The sequence below is a fragment of the Saimiri boliviensis genome, chromosome X (genome assembly GCF_048565385.1).
Source record: "Saimiri boliviensis isolate mSaiBol1 chromosome X, mSaiBol1.pri, whole genome shotgun sequence".
Lineage (NCBI taxonomy): Eukaryota > Metazoa > Chordata > Mammalia > Primates > Cebidae > Saimiri > Saimiri boliviensis.
The window spans coordinates 75,069,043-75,072,789 of NC_133470.1; the positions used below are offsets into that span (position 1 = coordinate 75,069,043).

At 38.1% G+C, this 3,747-nt stretch overlaps 1 pseudogene; it reads left to right on the top strand.

Moving 5' to 3' along the window:
* The first annotated feature begins 300 nt into the window (after positions 1-300).
* On the top strand, positions 301-1,047 carry LOC101034787 (catechol O-methyltransferase domain-containing protein 1 pseudogene; annotated as a pseudogene).
* The last annotated feature ends 2,700 nt before the right edge of the window (positions 1,048-3,747 follow it).

The window sequence follows — 3,747 nt, forward strand, 5'->3', positions numbered from 1 at the left end:
TAAATGATCTAAGCTTCGTTTCTAAGATCATAAACAATTAACAGCACATTAAAATGCAATGAAGTAGAAAAAAATAAAATTAGAAGCAAAATAAATAAAATAGAAAGTTAATATACACTAGAAAAAAATAGCAAAACCGAATATTTATTTTTGAAAGATTAAAAAGGATTAAACCTCTTACAACACTCATCAAAACAAGAGAAAAAAATAAAATAGCAGTATCAAATTTTAAAAGGACATCATTAAAAATTTTCTAGACATTGGGCCTGCCACCGCCTCCCGCAGCCTCCTGCCCGCGCCATGACCCCACGGGTGCCCCGGCTCTCCGTGCTCGCTGCACTGGCCCTGGGCTCAGCCACGCTGGGCACTGCCTTTGCCACTAGCCTCTTCCTAGGGAGGCCATGGCCTTAATGGCGAGGCCTGCGAGAGCTGCGCCTGCTTCCCGGCGAGAACGGCCGCCTGTGGCAGTATCTCCCATACAGGAGCACCCGGCGCTGACCGTGGAGCAGTCGCAGGGGGATTCTATGATGACCTGCGAGCAGGCCCAGCTCCTAGCCAACCAGGCGCGGCTCATACAGGCTAAGAAGGCGCTGGATCTGGGCACCTTCACGGGCTACTCCGCCCCGCGCTGCCCGCGGATGGGCGCATGGTGACCTGCGAGGTGGACACGCAGCCCGTGGAGCTGGGGCGGCCCCTGTGGAGGTAGGCTGAGGCGGAGCTCAAGATCGACCTCCGGCTGAAGTCCGCCCTGGAGACCCTGGACGAGCTGCGGGCAGCGGACAAAGCTGGCACTTTCGACGTGGCGGTGGCAGACGCGGACAAGGAGAACTGCGCCGCCCACTACGAGCGCTGCCTGCAGCTGCTGGAGCTAGGAGACATCCTTGCCATCCTCGGAGTCCTGTGGAACGGAAAGGTGCCACACCTCCGCAGGGGGACTTGGCGGCCAAATGTGTGCGGAACCTAAAGGAACGCATCCGGCGGGACGTCAGGGTCTACATCAGTCTCCTGCCCCTGGGCGATGGACTCACCTTGGCTTTCAAGATCTAGGGTTGGCCCCTAGTGAGTGGGCTCGAGGAAGGGTTGCCTGGGAACCCCAAGAATTGACTCTTGAGTTTTAAATTCGACAATGAAGTGGGGCTGGGACCTCTTGAAAAAAAAAATTTCTATACATTTCAAAAAATAAATATGAAGTTTCCTGTTAATAAAATTGACAATTTTAAATAAATTCACAAATTCATAAACTTCTTGAAAATTTACCTTAAAAGAACATGGAGAAATAGAGAACCCTGAAAAGTCTTGTGCGTATTAAATAATTAAATTTTTACAAATAAATTTATTCTACAAAGAAAAATCCACACACAAATGACTTACTGGTGTAATCTTCCAAATATTTAATTAAAAAAATAACAAGGCCGGGCGCGGTGGCTCAAGCCTGTAATCCCAGCACTTTGGGAGGCCGAGGCGGGTGGATCACGAGGTTGAGAGATCGAGACCATCCTGGTCAACATGGTGAAACCCCGTCTCTACTAAAAATACAAAAAGTTAGCTGGGCATGGTGGCACGTGCCTGTAATCCTAGCTACTCAGGAGGCTGAGGCAGGAGAATTGCCTGAACCCAGGAGGCGGAGGTTGCGGTGAGCCGAGATCGCGCCATTGCACTCCAGCCTGGGTAACAAGAGCGAAACTCCGTCTCAAAAAAAAAAAAAAAAAAAAAAAAATAACAAAATTTATCCAACTCTTCCAGAATGTAGAAAAATACGGAACATTGCTCACCTGATTTTATGAGGTCAGAATAACTTTGAGATAAATGTCTGATGAAGACATAAAAAAATTACAGACAAATATCTCTCATCAATATAGATACAAAAAACCAAAGGCACATATTGATAAATTAAATCTAGGTTATATAAAACAGATTTGATTATAACTACCATAATGTGGTTGATTTAATATTAGAAAATAAATTAATATAGTTTACTATATTAACAGAATAAATGATAAAAGTAATATGATCACCTCAACAGCTGTGGGAAAAGCATTTTAAAAATCCAAAATTTATTTGTTACTTAAAAATATCTCATAAAAGTGATTATAAAAGATCAATTATTTAAAAATATCCTTTAAAAAGTTTTTGGTAATATTTTGTATGATTATGAAATATTGTATAGTCATTTCCTTATTTTCAGCAATATACTGCAAGTCCTTTCCAGTGCAATAAGATGAAAAGTTTCACTTATCTAGATGACATGATTCTATGTATCAAAAACCCAAAACAATCCACAAAGTAAATAGTAGAATTAATAAGGAAATTTAGCCATGATCCATGACATAAGGTACATATATAAAAGTTCAATGTAAGTATATTTTCAATAAACAATTTGAAATTAAAATAGTAAAATTATCATATATGATAGCATTAAAAGTATCAGCTGTCTAGGAATAAATATAAACAAATACATCTAATATATTTAAATTGAAAACAATAAAACACTGCTGAGAGTGATTAAAAAGAATGTAAGCCAATGAAGGAATATAGCTAATTCATGAGACAATTTTTCTATCATAAAAATTCTTATTTTGAGTTATAGATTCAACGTAATTTTAATTAAATTCAACAAAGTTTTTATGTTTTTGTGAGCATAAATTGAAAATCTGATTCTAAAATCTATGTGAAAAAGAATAAAATGCAAGGAATTACACTAATGGGTGTAGTAGGACTTCTTTATCTGCAGGGAATATGTTTTATGACACAAAATAGTTGCCTGAAATTATGGCTAACACCAAGCCCTAGGTGTACTATTTTCTCCTATACATATATACCTATGATAACATTTATTTTATAAATTAAGCATAGTAAGACATTAATAACAATATGATAATTAATAATAAAACAGAACAATTATAAAAATTTCTGTAATAAAGGTATGTGAATTTGTTCTCTCTCTCTCTCTCTCTCTCTCTCGCTCTGTCTCAATATCTTATTTTACTGAACCACAGGTAACTGAAACCATGAAAATCAAAATTGCGGATAAGGAGAAACTATAGTATTGTATTAGTTTGCTTAGGATGCCATAACTAAACACTACAGATTGGGTGGTTTACACAAAAGAAATTTATTATCTCAAAGTCTAGGATCCAGATGCTGGCAGGGTTAGTTTCTGATAAGGCATTTCTTCCTGGCTTACAGACAGTTGCCTTCTGACTGTGTTCTTACACTTTATTTCCTCTGTGCATAAGTATATACAGAGAGACAGAAACACAGAAAGCACACTCTCTGATGTTTCTTCCTCTTCTTGTAAGGACACTAGTCCTATCAGATTAGGATTCCATGCTTAAGACCCACTTAGTCTTAAATACCTCCTTAAAAGCTCTACCTCCAAATAGGGTGACATTTGGGTTTAGGACTTCAACTTATAAATTGGGAAGGAAAACAATTCAGTCCATATTACATATCAAGATATATAACGTTCATAAATATAAGTGTATTACTGGCAAAAGAAAGAAAAAGAAGACCAATGAAGAAGAATAGAGTTGAGAATCAAACCAGCAAATGTATAGACATCTTAGTTACAAGAAAGAATCCATGAAATTAAGTAAAGGATAGTTATTAATACATGGTGTCAAGTCAATTGGATGCTGATACTGTAAAAGAAAAAGAAATATCCTTTGTATTAGTCCATTTTTTCCATTGGAAAAATACAAATTAAAATTATAGTAAAATGCCACTATTCTTTCACCACAAAACTAA